At 45.1% G+C, this 15,565-nt stretch overlaps 1 pseudogene; it reads right to left on the bottom strand.

Moving 5' to 3' along the window:
* Positions 1 to 1,976: 1,976 nt before the first annotated feature.
* On the bottom strand, positions 1,977 to 4,714 carry LOC128930873 (RNA-binding protein with multiple splicing 2 pseudogene; annotated as a pseudogene).
* Between the last annotated feature and the right edge of the window lie 10,851 nt (positions 4,715 to 15,565).

Below are 15,565 nucleotides of genomic sequence, written 5' to 3'. Positions count from 1 at the left end.
CTGTCCCACAGTGCCCTCAGACCCCAAAGCCTTTCTGCCTCTGACACACCAGGGAATCTCAGGTGGAGAGCCTTGGCTGTCCTGATCCTCCTTCTAAAGCTCACGATGTCAGAGAGGGGCCAGGGCAGCCGGGAATCCTAAATAAAGGGGACTTGGGTTGAAGGGAGGTCACTTGTTCCTGCCAGCTGTGCCAGCAGAGCATGGGTGGCACTTTCTATCTGTCAGTGTTTCCTGGGACCCAGAATCACAGAGTTTACTCACACTATTAACACACTCATCAGCCACCTAAAGGCCTCTCTTTCATATTTTTCCCTATCACCATTTCAACTCATGTTTTCCTCCGTCAGTCACCAACTCAAGTGTAAATCATGTGGTTCCACTTCAACTTTTAAATCATCTCTACAGATACTTAAAGAATTCATAGTGTGTTTCCATTTCTTAAGCAAATAATTGCTTTTCTCTTTAGATTTCATCTGGTTTATTTTTTATTTTTCTGAGATTCTGCATCTCAAAAGTAAAAAAAAAAAAAAAGCCTAAATCTACCTTGCCACCTTCCAGTGGCCCCAAAGTATTCCAAGGCGGTACTTCTCCCACTATCTCCTCTTTAAATAAGGGGTGATTATAACAATGTTGAGGGAAGAGACTGAATATTCTCATTCATTGTTTTTCCTTCCTCATCTGTAATAGATTATTCCTTAAATTTGCTAGATTTGTAGACCAAAATTTCAGAAATATTTCTTTTATTAAAAACTTCCTGGCTGGGCTTGGTGGCTCACACCTGTAATTCCAGCACTTTGGGAGACTGCCGCAGGCGAATCACGAGGTCGGGAGTTCAAGACCAGCCTGAATAACAAGGTGAAACCCTGTCTTTACTAAAAATACACATATTAGCCAGGTGTGGTGGTGCGTGCCTGTAATCTCAGCTACTCAAAAGGCTGAGGCAGGAGAATCCCTTAAACCTGGGAGGCAGAGCTTGCACCACTGCCATTTAGCCTGGGCCACAGAGAGACCCTATCTCAAAAAAAAAAAAACCTCCTCCCTGACTCATGATTCACCCATGTTTTTTGCTGTCTACTATAGGTGAAAGTATGAAGAACAAGAAAATAAATGGCCAAAAAGTAGCAGCAGGCCAGGCACAGTGACTCATGTCTGTATTCACAGCACCTTGGGAGGTGGAGGTGGGCAAATGACTTAAGGTCGGGAGTTAAACACCAGCTTGGTCAACATGGTAAAACCCTATCTCTGGCCGGGCGTGGTGGCTCACTCCGGTAATCCAAGCACACAACCATCGTCGCCATCTGTCTCCATGGTTCTTTTCTTTCTTTCTTTTCTTCTTTTTGAGATTCGCTCTTGTTACCCAGGCTGGAGTGCAATGGCGCAATCTCGGCTCCTGGGTTCAAGCAATTCTATTGCCTCAGCCTCCCAAGTAGCTGGGACTACAGGCACACGCCACCATACCCAGCTAATTTTTGTACTTTTTTTTTGAGATGGAGTTCTTGGTTCTTACCCAGGCTGGAGTGCAATGGCGTGATCTCAGCTCACCGCAACCTCCACCTCTTGGGTTCAAGCAATTCTTCTGCCTCAGCATCCCGAGTAGCTGGGACTACAGGTGCCTGCCACCATGCCCAGCTAATTTTGTACTATTTTTTTTTTTGAGACGGAGTTTCGCTCTTGTTACCCAGGCTGCAGTGCAATGGCGCGATCTCGGCTCATCGCAACCTCTGCCATCAGGGTTCAAGCAATTCTCTTGCCTCAGCCTCTCGAGTAACTGGGAATACAGGCACACGCCAGCATGTCCAGATAATTTTTGAATTTTTTTTTTTGAGACGGAGTTTCGCTTTTTTTACCCAGGCTGGAGTGCAATGGCGCGATCTCGGCTCACTGCAACCTCCGCCTTTTGGGTTCAAGCAATTCTTCTGCCTCAGCATCCTGAGTAGCTGGGACTACAGGCGCCTGCCACCATGCCCATCTAATTTTTGTACTATTTTTTTTTTTTGAGACGAGTTTCGCTCTTATTACCCAGACTGGCGTGCAATGGCGTGATCTCGACTCATCGCAACCTCTGCCTCCTGGGTTCAAGCAATTCTCTTGCCTCAGCCTCCCGAGTAGTTGGGACTACAGGCACATGCCAGCATGCCCAGCTGATATTTGTACTTTTTGGGGGGAGGGGGGCGATGGAGTTTCGCTCTTGTTACCCAGGCTGGAGTGTAATGGCGCAATCTTGGCTCACTGCAACCTCTGCCTCCTGGGTTCAAGCAGTTCTTCTGCCTCAGCCTCCCGAGTAGCTGGGACTACAGGTGCGTGCCACAATGCCCAGCTAATTTTTTACTATTTTTTTTTTTTGAGAAGGAGTTTCACTCTTGTTGCCCAGGCTGGAGTGCAATGCTGCGATCTCGGCTCACCGCAACCTCTGCCTCCTGGGTTCAAGCAATTCTCTTGCCTCAGCCTCTCGAGTAGTGGGACTACAGGTGCGTGACACCATGAACAGCAAATTCTTGTCCTTTTTTGTTTGTTTGTTTTTGAGACAGAGTTTCGCTCTTGTTACCCAGGCTGGAGTGCAATGGCATGATCTCGGCTAACCGCAACCTCCGCCTCCTGGGTTCAAGGAATTCTTCTGCCTCAGCCTCCCGAGTAGCTGGGACTACAGGTGTGCCCCACCATGCCCAGCTAATTTTTGTACTTTTTTATTTTTCATCTTGATTTTGTTTTATTTTGCATTTCATATATTATCCAGTTTCACATTCTCACAGGATCAGCTATGACAACAGCCACCTCGCTCCCGACTCTGAAATGGCCGGACGGTCACAGCTGCGGCTGACAGTAAAGCACTGATATGCTCAAAACAAAAAACATTGCACAACGTTTCCTTCATTTCATTTTCTTAAACAAATGCCTGACACAAAGGCTTACTGCTGAAGAAAGAAAACCCTTTTCTTCTTCATGCCTCAAACTAAACATTAAACTTATCTGGCAGGGCAAACGAGGTCTCTTTAGTAATTAATTGTAGACACATGAAAAATCCTTTATGATGCATAAATATTTTGTTACACGGTACAAAAATACTTTTCACAGTCTGGTTGGTTTCGAGGTTTTGAAGAAACACAGAGCAGTGGTGGGCGGGGTGCGCTGTGGAGAGGTGAACAGGATGGGTGGGGGGCTGGTCCAAGAAGACGGCAGCAGAGGAGCTCAGTGTGAAATGAAAAGCAAACCCCATCTATCTGTTGGGTGGACATGGGAGCTGAGCGTGGAAGCGCATGGGGCCACAGGGCTTGGGGCCTCCCTGAAGTGGGGTGGGTGCAGGGGCAGGGTGAGGAAGGGCCAGGCAGGATGAACCATTGGAAGCCAGGACCTGCCGCTATGGTGACAGTGTGAGAACAAACTGTACACTCACATATACACAAGTGTAAGTGTCTTCATTCATGCCAGAAAACATGCAAAATCAAACACCTTGCTTTCTCCAGGGGGAGCTGCAGAATCAGGTTTGGGCAGAAGGTCAGGCCTTGCCGGTCCCCGTGAGGCCTCTGAGCGGGATCTGGATGCCCCAGCGAGAAGGTCCCTAAATCCTCCTGGGAGGCATTGGAGAAAGGCTTGAGGGTGCAGAACAGGGCTGAGGAAGAGGAGGGAGGGTAACAGGAAGCAGTCCACTGAGTCAGGCTTAGGATTCACAGTCTCTGGAGGGCAGCAGCAGCTCTGTACAGGCCGCCTGGGGGCGGTGGGAGCTCAGGGCGCCTGCCCCGGCACCACCATAGATTCCCAAAACCAACTCCCCTGAAGAACTAACAGAACTGACGGTACTTCCATTCTTGCTGGGTGGTGTCAGAGGAAGGGTACCAGTGCACCTGAGCATGGAGGGCAGCGGCGGCGGCAGTGGCAGCTGGGTAGGTGAACGCAGCACGGGAGATGGCTGGGGTCAACTCTGTGGTGTATGAAGGGTAGGGGGCCCAGGCCTCTGGGGATGCAGGGATCAGAGCAGCCCCCATCAGGTCATAAGGGTCCCGTGCAATCAGTTGTGCTCCTAGGGCAGGGTGCATGTTGCTTGCTGGGATTTGGAGTCACCATCAGCTTGCTCTTGGCCATCTTGGTGTTGGCTTTGGCAAACTCTAGCCTCAGCGTCTGCGGGTTCTCAGGATGGAAGCGAATACCGTTCAACGCGTTCTTGGCTGCTTCTGCTCCTGCCCGGCTGTCAAAAATCACAAAACCAACAGGCTGTCGCGCGGTGAGCTTGATCAGGGACCCTTCATACCCCTTGAACTGCCGGAAAAGCAAGTACAGTTCTCTGAGTTTAATGTCCACAGGGAGGCCGCTGACAAACAGTGTCCGGACCTCCTCCTCCAGGGCGCCGCGGGAGCCAGCGCCGGAGCCGGTGCCGGTTCCGCCTCCGTGTTCTCTGTCCGGCTTCCGGTTGCTCATGGTGCGGGGGAAGGGGCAGCGGGAAGGAACGCTAGGGCGAGCGGCGGGAAGGAACGCTAGGGCGAGCGCCGCGTAGGCCCCGCGGGGAGTGAGAAAGGACCCGGTGAGCGGTGCGCTCGCGGGTGCAGGGCGGGCTGCGGATGGCCCGCGGGACCGTTAGAGGGGCAGCCGCCATGTCGGGCCGGGGTCACATCAAGTTTGGCGGGTTCGGGAGGTGGGGAGGGGATGCGGAGGGGGAGGCAGTGGGAGCCCGAGAGGCTGGCGCCTCCGCCTTTTCACTGCCACCGGCGAGTGCACTTTTTTTTTTTTTTTTGAGAGGGAGTTTCACTCTTGTTACCCAGGCTGGAGTGCAATGGCGCGATCTCACCTCACCGCAGTCTCCGCCTCCTGGGTTCAGGCAATTCTCCTGCCTCAGCCTCCTGAGTAGCTGGGACTACAGGCACGCGCCACCATGCCCAGCTAATTTTTGTATTTTTAGTAGAGACGGGGTTTCACCATGTTGACCAGGATGGTCTCGATCTCTTGACTTCGTGATCCGCCCACCTCGGCTTCCCAAAGTCCTGGGATTATAGGCTTGAGCCACCGCGCCCACCTGAAGCCTATTGTTGAGTGAAAGCTTGGAGGAGCCATTCCAGCAGCAAGTTCAACAACTCCACCTGAGTTTAGCAGGATATTAAACCCTGAGTCAGGGAGAGTGCATCTATGTCAATAAACTCTCCCAACGCAGCCTTATATTCTCCTTGTCACCCTTCCCTGCCCCAAGTCCTCAAGATACTGGGGCATTTGCTCCCTAGTTTCTATTAGTACATATTAGCCAGTTCTTGAAATTCTTTGAGTTATGTGAACTGTTTCTTCCCAAAGTAAGGACTCTCGGTCCCTGTTCTGCTCATACTGAAGCCAGACCCCGGTTATTGATCTGGAGGCAATGAGGAAAGATGGGGGCAGATCTTGGCGAGGACAAGAATCATCCTGCGAAGTTTTACATCAGGAATTGGCAAACTACAGCCCGAGGGACAAATCTGGCCCACCATCTGTTTCTAAATAAAGTTTTATTGGAACACTTCCATGCTCATGTGTTTATGTATTGCCTACAGCCGCTTTCAGACTAAACGAAGCTGAAAAGTTGTCATACAGGCTCCATGTTCTGCAAAGTCGAAAACACTTGTTATCTGGCCCCTGACAGGAAATGTTTGCTTACTCCTGCTTTGTCCAGGAGTCAGTGGGTGGTAGTCCATTGAGGATTTATGTTATCTAAGAAAACTTACAAAGAAGAGGGGAATTAGGTGAGCAAGGAAGTAGGGCGTGCTCTGGTAGAGGACCAGACTGGTTTTCATTCAGCTTTCCAGCACTGCCACTTACTAGCTGTGACATCTTGGGCAAGTCATTCCGAGTGCTAGCTCCTACCCTCCCTGCTTCACAAAATCATCAGAAACGTCAAATAAGACAGTGGACACAAAACTACGTGGCAAACTGTAACATGCTATAAAAATGGGAGGTCTAAAGAGGACTCAAGATGGCGCTGTGAGAACATCCCAGGATTGAAGCTCTCGGTGAATGTGCAGAGAGGTCAGTCAGAGCTGCATTTCCAGACTGATCTTTGTTGCCCAAAGAATGGGAAAATTCCCAGGTATAAAGGAGACACGGGACGCCAGGCAGAGGTTTTGGCTGGTGCAGCCGGCAGCCAGGGTGGCGGCGGCCGGCCCTACACAGTGCTCCACACGGGGCGCACTTCTCCGGGTGCCCTGTTGAACCAGCAACCTGAGACTTGAGAGGGCTGAACTTGAGACTGAACGGGACTTGGACAGTGGGCCAGCCCAGGGGATTGCAGGGACACAGCGTTAGGGGTAGCACAGTGGGACGAACAAAATGGCGATTCCAAACGCTCCCGGTGGAGACGTTTCCTGAGATGCTCCTGGGGGAGGGGCATCCACCATTACCGAGGCAATCCGCCCCTACTGAGATACACACCCACTGCTGATGCAGCCTGCCATTGCCGAGGCAACCTGATACAACAGAGAGACTCTGCCGCAGGGCATAGCCCCTGGCAGCAGGGCGGAGACCGCAGCAGAAGAGCAGAGCCTGCAGCAACAGGGTGAACCTCACAACAGCAGGGCGGAGCCTCGGTAGGCAAACAGTGACTAGACTGCCTCCTAGCTGGGCAGCACACCTCAACGGATATCCAAAAATAAAGCCCCAACCCCCGAACACAGAGCATCTGAAAAAAAAAAAGGGTTTTTTAATGAGCTCTGTTGCAGCAGAATCAAACATAGCAGGCTAACAGCCCTGAATGAACAACAGAGCTCACAGCTCAACAATTGAGCTCCTATAAAGTACAGACTGTCTCCTCAAGCAGCTTCCTGACCCCTCAATATCCAAAAGACTGACATTTGGCAGGAATCATCCTGGGACAAAGAGAGCAGAAAAAGAAACTGGTAGCATCCCTCACTGTTCCACAGCTGCTATAGGTGCACCCCAGACAAGCAGGGCCTTGAGTGGACCTCAGCAGTCATACAGCGAAGGGGCTAGACTGGTAGAAGGAAAACCAAGTAACAGAAATACTTCATCATCAACAATCTGGGTGTCCACTCAGAGACCCAATCGAAAAGTGAGCAACTACACAGATGACACGTGGATAAATCCACAAAGATGGGAAGAAACCAGCGCAAAAAGGAGGAAAACACCCGAAACCAGAACACCTTGGCTCCTACAAAGGACCAAAACTCCTCACCAGCAAGGGAACAAAGCTGGATGGAGAATGACTGTGACGAAATGACAGAATTAGACTTCAGAAGGTGGATAATGCGAAACTTTTGTGAGCTAAAAGAACATGTATTAAATCAATGCAAAGAAACTAAGAACCTTGAAAAAATATATGAAAAAAGATTCGAGGACATGATAACAAGAATGGATAACTTAGAGAGGAATATGAATGAATTAAAGGAGCTGAAAAACACAATACAAGAACTTTGCGAAGCAGGCACAAGTTTCAATAGCCAAATTGACCAAGCAGAAGAAAGAATATCTGAAGTCGAAGATCAACTCAATGAAATAAAATGAGAAACCAAGATCAGAGAAAAAAGCGCAAAAAGGAATGAACAAAGTCTCCAAGAAATGTGGGACTATGTGAAAAGACGTAACCTACGTTTGATAGGTGTACCAGAAGGGGACGAAGAGAATGAATCCAAGCTGGAAAATACTCTGCAGGACATTATCCAGGAAAATTTCCTTCACCTAGCAAGACAGGCCAACACTCAAATGCAGGAAATACAGAGAACTCCACAAAGATATTCTGCAAGAAGAGCAACCCCAAGGCACATAATCGTCAGATACAACAAGGTTGAAATAAAAGAGAAAATACTAAGGGCAGCCAGAGAGAAACGTCGGGTCACCCACAAAGGGAAGCCCATCAGACTCACAGCAGATCTCTTGGCAGAAACACTACAAGCCAGAAAAGAGTGGGGGCCAATATTCAACATTCTTAAAGAAAAGAACTTTCAACCCAGAATTTCATATCCAGCCAAACTGAGCTTCAGAAGTGAAGGAAAAATAAAATCCTTTGCGGACAAGCAAGTACTCAGAGATTTTGTCACCACCAGGCCTGCTTTACAAGAGCTCCTGAAAGAGGCACTACACATAGAAAGAAACAACCAGTACCAGCCATTCCAAAATCACACTAAATGCTAAAGAGCATCAACATAATGAAGAATCTACAACAACTAATGGGCAAAAGAGCCACTTAGCATGAAAATGGCAGCATCAAATTCACACATAACAATATTAACCCTAAATGTAAATGAATTAACTGCAGCAATCTAAAGACACAGACTGGCACATTGGATAAAAATCCAAAACCCATCAGTGTGCTGTATCCAGGAAACCCATCTCACATGCAAGAATACATAAAGGCTCAAAATAAAGGGATGGAGGAAGATTTACCAAGCAAATGGAGAGCAAAAAAAAAGCAAGCGTTGCAAATCTCATCTCTGATAAAATAGACTTTAAAGCAACAAAGATCAAAAGAGACAAAGAAGGCCATTACATAATGGTAAAAGGATCAATACAACAAGAAGAGCTAACGATCCTAAACATATATGGACCCAATGCAGGAGCATCCAGATACATAAGGCAAGTTCTTAATGACTTACAAAGAGACTTAGACTCCCACACAATAATAGTGGGAGACTTTAACACTCCACTGTCAATATTAGACAGATCAACCAGACAGAAAATCAACAAGGATATCCAGGGCTTGAACTCAGACCTGGAGCAAGCAAACCTGATAGACATTTACAGAACTCTCCACCCCAAATCCACAGAATATACATTCTTTTCAGCACGACATCACACCTACTCTAAAATTGATCACATAATTGGAAGTAAAACACTGCTCAGCAAATGCAAAACACCTGAAATCATAACAAACAGCCTCTCAGACCATAGTGCAATCAAGTTAGAATTCAGAATTCAGAAACCAATTCAGAACCGCACAGCTTCATGGAAACTGAAAAACTGACTCTTGAATGTTGACTGGGTAAACAATGAAATGAAGTCAGAAATAAAGAAGTTCTTCGAAACCAATGAGAACCAAAATACAACATGCCAGAATCTCTGGGACACATTTAAAGCAGTAAATATATAGCAATAAGTGCCCAAATGAGGAGAATGGAGAGATCCAAATTGACACCCTATCGTCAAAATTGAAAGAGCTAGAGGAGCAAGATCAAAAAAACTCAAAACCCAGCAGAAGACAAGAAATAACTAAGATCAGAGCAGAACTGAAGGAGATTGAGACACGAAAAACCCTTCAATAAATCAATAAATCCAAAAGCTGGTTTTTTGAAAAGATCAACAAAATAGACCACTAGCCAGATTGATTAAAAAGAAAAGAGGGAACAACCAAATAGATGCAATAAAAAATGATAAAGGGGAAATCACCACAGATTCCACAGAAATTCAAAGCATCATCAGAGAATATTACAAACAACTCTATGCACGTAAACTAGTAAACCTGAAAGAAATGGATAAATTCCTGGACTCCTGTGTCCACCCAAGCCTAAACCAGAAGGAAGCTGAAACTATGAATAGACCAATAACAAGGTCAGAAGTCGAGGCAGCAATTAAGAGCCTACCACTCAAAAAAAGCCCAGGTCCAGACGGGTTCACAGCCGAATTCTACCAGACACACAAAGAGGAGCTGGTACCATTCCTTCTAAAACTCTTCCAAATAATCGAAAAAGAGGGAATCCTTCCCAAATCATATTATGAGACCAACATCATCCTGATACCAAAACCCGGCAGAGACCCAACAAGAAAAGAAAACTTCAGGCCAATATCTATGATGAACATAGATGCAAAAATCTTCAATAAAATATTGGCAAGCCAATTGCAACAGCAAATCAAAAAACTTATCCATCATGATCAAGTAGGATTCATCCCGGGGATGCAAGGCTGGTTCAACATACGCAACTCTATAAACGTAATTCACCACATAAACAGAACCAAAAACAAAAACCATATGATTATCTCAATTGACGCAGAGAAGGCATTTGACAAAATTCAACAGCCCTTTATGCTAAAAACCCTCAATAAACTCGGTATCGATGGAACATATCTCAAAGTAATAAAAGCTATTTATGACAAACCAACAGCCAATATCATACTGAATGGGCAAAAACTGGAAGCATTCCCTTTGAAATCCAGCACTAGACAAGGATGCCCTCTTTCACCACTCCTATTCAATATAGTACTAGAAGTTCTAGCCAGAGCTATCAGGCAAGAAAAAGAAATAAAGGGTATTCAAATAGGAAAGGTGGAAGCCAAATTGTCTCTATTTGCAGACGACATGATAGTATACCTAGAAGACCCCATCGCCTCAGCCCAAAAACTCCTGAAACTGATAAGCAACTTCAGCAATGTCTCAGGATATAAAATCAATGTGCAAAAATCACAAGCCTTCCTCTACACCAATAACAGACTTAAAGAAAGTTAAATCAAGAACGAACTGCCATTCACAATTGCTACAAAAAGAATAAAATACCTTGGAATACAACTCACAAGGAATGTAAGGGACCTCTTCAAGAACTACAAACCACTGCTCAATGAAATAAGAGAGGACACAAACAGATGGAGAAACATTTCATGTTCATGGTTAGGAAGAATTAATATCGTGACAACCGCTATACTGCCCAAAGTAATTTACAGAATCAACGCTATCCCCATCAAGCTACCATTGACTTTCTTCACAGAACTGGAAAAAACCACCATGAACTTCATTTGGAACCAAAAGAGAGCCCGCATAGCCAAGTCAATTCCAAGCAAAAAGAACACAGTGGGGGGCATCACACTACCGGATTTCAAACTATACTACAAGGCCACAGTAATCAAAACAGCATGGTACTGGTACCAAAACAGAGATATAGACCAATGGAACAAAACAGAGGCACTGGAGGCAACACAACATATGTACAACCATACAATCTTTAATAAACCTGACAAAAAGAAGCAATGGGGAAAGGATTCCCTGTTTAACAAATGGTGTTTGGAAAACTGGCTAGCCATGTGAAGAAAGCAGAAACTGGACCCCTTCCTGACACCTTACACTAAAATTAACTCCAGATGGATTAAAGACTTAAACATAAGACCTGGCATGATAAAAACCCTAGAAGGAAATCTAGGCAAAACTATCGAGGACATAGGAGTAGGCAAGGACTTCATGAACAAAACACCAAAAGCATTGGCAACAAAAGCCAAAATAGACAAATGGGACCTAATCAAACTCCACAGCTTCTGCACGGCAAAAGAAACAGTCACTAGAGTGAATCGGCAACCAACAGAATGGGAAAAAATTTTTGCAGTTTACCCATGTGACAAAGAGCTGATATCCAGAATTTACAAGGAACTCAAACAGATTTACAGGAAAAAACAAACAAGCTCATTCAAAATTGGGCAAAGGATATGAACAGACACTTTACGAAAGAAGACATATATGAAGCCAACAATCATATGAAAAAATGCTCATCGTCACTGGTCATCAGAGAGATGCAAATCAAAACCACATTGAGATACCATCTCACGCCAGGTAGAATGGTGATCATTAAAAAATCTGAGACAACAGATGCTGGAGAGGATGTGGAGAAAAAGGAACACTTTTACACTGTTGGTGGGAGTGTAAATTAGTTCAACCATTGTGGAAGACAATGTGGCGATTCCTCAAGACCTTAGAAATAGAAATTCCATTTGACCCAGCAATCCCATTACTGGGGATATATCCAAAGGACTATAAATCGTTCTACTATAAGGACACATGTACACGAATGTTCATTGCAGCACTGTTTACAATAGCAAAGACCTGGAATCAACCCAAATGCCCATTGATGATAGACTGGATTGGGAAAATGTGGCACATATACACCATGGAATATTATGCAGCAATCAGAAATGATGAGTTTGTGTCATTTGTAGGGACATGGATGAATCTGGAGAACATCATCCTCAGCAAACTGACACAAGAACAGAAAATGAAACACCGCATATTCTTACTCATAGGCGGGTGATGAAAAATGAGAACACATGGACACAGGGAGGGGAGTACTAAACACTGGGGTCTATTGGGGGGAAAAGGGGAGGGCCAGTGGGAGGGGGAGGTGGGGAGGGATAGCCTGGGGAGAAATGCCAAATGTGGGTGAAGGGGAGAAAGGAAGCAAGACACACTGCCATGTGTGTACCTACGCAACTGTCTTGCATGTTCTGCTCATGTACCCCAAAACCTAAAATGCAATAAAAATTTTAAAAAAAAATGGGAAGTCTAACTGTTTGCTCCTCAATATCCTGACCTTCCAACCGACAGCAAAGGAAAAAGTTCTTCATCTGTAATGATGTAAGAATGTGTGTGTGAAATTCCTTTCTGCTCACACCACTCTATAGAGATCTTCCTTGTGCAGCTTCGGTCTGCAGGCCCTACTCAGAGGGCTGGAACATCAGTTTCCTTTGCCAAGCTGGGATGCACCTTCTGCTTCTGCCAGTCACAGTTCCTCCCATCTGATGCACAAGTCACCCATGGGCTTTTCAGGGACCTGAAGAATCTATGGCCTGAGTGCGGAGGAGCAGCTTTGAGCTGAAGACACTGACTCCCAAGGTGGTCGGAGGCATAGGACATCTGCAAAGAGATGATATTTAAAGCTGTGAGAAGGATTTTAATGACATCATTTGAAGTAGAAAAGAGAAGTCAGCCCCAAAGAGAAACTTCAGGGATGCCTAAATGTGAGTGAGTGAAAGAAGAAAAGAACAGCTAAAGAGACAGAGAAGGAGTGGGAAGAGAGGTGTAGGGAGAACTCATAGAGAAAGGCCCCTGCAAGCCAGAAACCCTGGGCCCAGATCTGGGATGGTCAGTTCTTTGCTGTGTGGCTTTGCATAAATCACTTGACCTCTCTAGGCTTTTATTTTTCTCACCTTTAAAATGCAAGTGGTGAGAATTCCTGCCTCCCAGGCTTGTTGTGAGATTCAAAAGAGGAAGGACACATAGTACCACATGAAGTGTTTTAAAGGCATAGCATATTTCCCAGGGCAGGGAAGAAGGGCCCACAGCGTCTCTGTATTCACATTTTTATCTCACTGTCAATCTCTCTTTTGGCCTCTAATTACATTGTCCTAATACAACTTCAATTCAAAAGATACAAGAAAACTTGACTCGATATAGATTTCTTTGTTAATTCAAGTACAGAGCTTGTCTCAAGAGCTCTCTTGCTTTTGATTGCTTTTTCCTGAATAACCTGCATTCCTACGAAGGCAACAAAAAGTCTTTAATGCCTAGCAACGCATTTCCAACTGTGCGATGCATCCTATAATACGGACAGGTCAGGGAGTTACAGTCTGCAAGTTCAGAGAAAGACTTTTCTTGATGAGCAAAGGTTCATTTGAGGCACTACTTTGGAACACTCCTTCTCAGTTCAGTTTGGCACTGTCAGATATCCAGCGCCAAATCTTCAAACCAAAGGATGTCTTCACAAATTTCTATAGATAAAACCATTATAGGAAATCAATGTGCTTCTGCATTCTCCATTATAACACAGCTGCAGTGCCCCAGATATAGCCAGGGGAACCAAGAGGTAATGATTGGAGGTGGGGTAAGGAGGATCCATATTCCCCTTGCAAAGTCACAAACACTGCTCAAAGTTCATACAAATAGGCCCACTCAATGTTAATTTGCTGGACAATTGTTTCCCAATGTAAGCCTTAGTTTGCTCACGTGTAAAGTAAGGTCACTGGACTAGATTTGTTATACATCTCTTTTAAAAAGAGTATTTCGTGTTGTTTATTGAGCATCCAACCAAATGAAAGCACTTTGTCTGAATGTTTTCCTCAGCCTTCCGCTTTCATTAGAAAGTTTTTGGTTTGCATCGTAAGGAAAGAATGGCTTTGGTTTCCCTGGAGCCTGCTGACAGCTATGTATTATCGGTGAAATTGTGTTAATACTAAAAGGCCAAGGTTCTGGTTTGGCTGCAGCAAACAACTTGCCATACGACTGTAAATTAATTATTTTGCTGTTCTGAGCCCAATTTTCCCGAACTTTAAAATAAACTAGAGGATACATAAGAAATCCGTAACCTTAGTTGCCCCTAGAGAGGCGTAAACTAATTACCTGAAGATCCATTTTAGGAAGTTTTGTACTGCGTTTAGATAAGAGGTACACTCGATTGGATTGGTATTTTTCACTATACCCTGTGCTCTTTTCATACTCGATGAATTTTATACTGCACACATACACCACCTATTCATTAAGCAAATAATTGTTTAAATTGAAAAATAAGTTCATATGCCTAGCATTTCCTTTCTTTATCAGCCTCATGGTTAAACAAACAAGACTTTAAATAGTATGGATTCAGAGAAAACTAGGTAAAATGATAAATAAAGCAATGCATTCTAATTCAGGATATGAATAATTGTGAAAAGAGCCAGTTCTTCCCATTGGAATGGAGCATCCGTTCCTTATTCCTGATGGTATAGGAGACGGTGATGCTGTCATCTAATTGTATCTTCCTAATTGGTGAGAGCACTTGAAGGACAACCGTGATGTGGTCAGGAAAAGAGCACAACCGTCACAAAGACAGCCCGCATGCCACACAGAAGTTCACTGCAGCTGGACCAAAACTGGCTTAGCTGATAGAACAAATTCCATCACTAGCTTAATTGAACAGGAAACGACTGCTATTTGGGACCTAGGAAATACTGCTTGAAGAGTTCCCATAGGTGTTTAAGCTTTAAATTGTGGAAAACATAAGATTCTCACAGATGCATATGGATGAATAACAGCCCAGGATTAAGGAAAAATAAAATTATGAAAGTTGGCAGCGACCTCTCAGAAGCAATGATTGGCAAGTGCTTCAATCTAAATTATAATTTCCCAGGTCCATCGCAATACATTTCCAGAAGCATGCCCTGCCTTTTTAATGAAAATATATTGACAGGAATGTCACATCTATGCCACAGTGTTTCCTGTGTCTTTTGACTCCTGATGTCAAAGCATTCTCTTTATATTTGTCTTACTGATTTGCAGCCTGAGAAGAAGAAGCATGTTGGTTACTCACAATTAGCAATAGCAAAGGAAATTTCTGAATTCCAGGACTGATAATTTTATTTAACCACTTAAGGTATGCACAAAGAAAATAGCTGCTGCCATATTAGATAACTCACCTGGGGTCACACAGCCATCTAGGGGAAAAGGAGAAACTGGAGTCAGTTCAATATATCTTAATGGCTCCCAACAGCTCCCCATTTCTGGCAGGTGTATGTGTAACCTTTCTGGCTAGGGGAGGATAATTAGGGACAGCAATAAAGGTAAATTCTCCCACAAAGGGGAAAGCAGTCAACAGAAATAGAGAATGCAAATGGAGGACTTTATCCTGGGCAGTCCATGGTTCCAAATTTCATCCTTTAAATCATTTTATCTTTTTGAATGATGAGGAGATTCAGAGGAGCTTATTGGAAGGAGCTGGACAATACGCAGCCAGGCAGAACACCTGTCACCAAGGGACTGGGACGACTGACCCTCTCCTAACAAATCTTCAGCAGGAAGGCACTGAGAGCGGACGGGAGGAAGACACAGAAGCTATGCTGAAGTGGGGAAAAGCCCCTGCATGGGGCTACCATGCACTGGGAC

This window comes from Callithrix jacchus, chromosome 6 (genome assembly GCF_049354715.1).
Source record: "Callithrix jacchus isolate 240 chromosome 6, calJac240_pri, whole genome shotgun sequence".
In the NCBI taxonomy this organism is placed as follows: Eukaryota; Metazoa; Chordata; class Mammalia; order Primates; family Cebidae; genus Callithrix; species Callithrix jacchus.
Note: the sequence above shows the minus strand (reverse complement) of the source record. Positions and strands in the feature narration are given on the sequence as shown.